Source organism: Gobio gobio (assembly GCF_949357685.1).
Source record: "Gobio gobio genome assembly, chromosome: 25".
Lineage (NCBI taxonomy): Eukaryota > Metazoa > Chordata > Actinopteri > Cypriniformes > Gobionidae > Gobio > Gobio gobio.
This window is the reverse complement of record NC_137121.1, coordinates 33640135-33641174: the sequence shown is the minus strand read 5'-3', so window position 1 is coordinate 33641174 and position 1040 is coordinate 33640135.

Below are 1040 nucleotides of genomic sequence, written 5' to 3'. Positions count from 1 at the left end.
AGAGAAATAGTAAAGGTGAACGCATATATGAACAAGTTCTCCGTTTAGGATTAGAACAAATTCAACCCCAGCGCTCTTTGGTGACGTTACTGTTGATCATCTGTTCATCATCGTCTAAAGCCCGCCCTGACAATCTGATTGGTCCGAACAGCCTCTGCTCAGGCATAGTTGCTCCACAACGGATCAAGTCCAGACCGAACTTCCGGAACTCTAATGTTGTGGGCGGGGCTAAGTTCGGCTGGCATCCAGGCCAGGGCTGCGTCTCAATCAGCTCCTTAGTTCAGTAGTCAGGGCACTGATCAGGGAGTCAGCCCACTGACTTATGTCCTGATCAATCTGGCATCGTAAATAGTGCATGTGACTATTATTTTGGTTTTAATAAGATTAAACAAGAATAAATATGGTGTCCTCCATGACTCCTGTTCATTCCGACAACAAAGCACTTGAATGCAACAAGCTCGTGATCACGACTTCTGAAGTGGGAAGTAGGAAATGTCCGACAGCCCGTGAAGGCAGCATTAGAGCGGAGCTTCAGTTGTTGTTTGTCGGTCGTTCCTGCCCGTTTCTGATACCCTTGTTCTTGGATTTTCTGTTGATGTTGTGTGTTATTAAATCGTTCATGCCGCACTTGGATTCTCACTCAGCCTCATCCCTGCTCACACGTGACAATTAGCGGTCTTTAACTACTATTTACTTACATTAAAGACATAAGTACATTGGTTTTAAGGTGTAACGGAGGGTCTAATTATAAATGTAAATACAGAAATTAATCACATGCAGGTATTTTTTAAAATATAAGTACAATAGTTTTATTTCATTATTTTATTTTAAATTATATTATTCTCTTTCCTGTGAGGTGTGAAAAAACACCCAACAGATTTGATGCTCACACAATCTTCTGTATGTAAAGTGAAACGCAGAGGGTGGTGGATCAGGGCTAAATGAGGGCTCCAGAGGTCAAACGGGGTCAGGTCGGGACGTGACTGAACAGGTTTCAGTCTGACAGAGCCCAGACTTACAGACTTACAGACCACCACCTT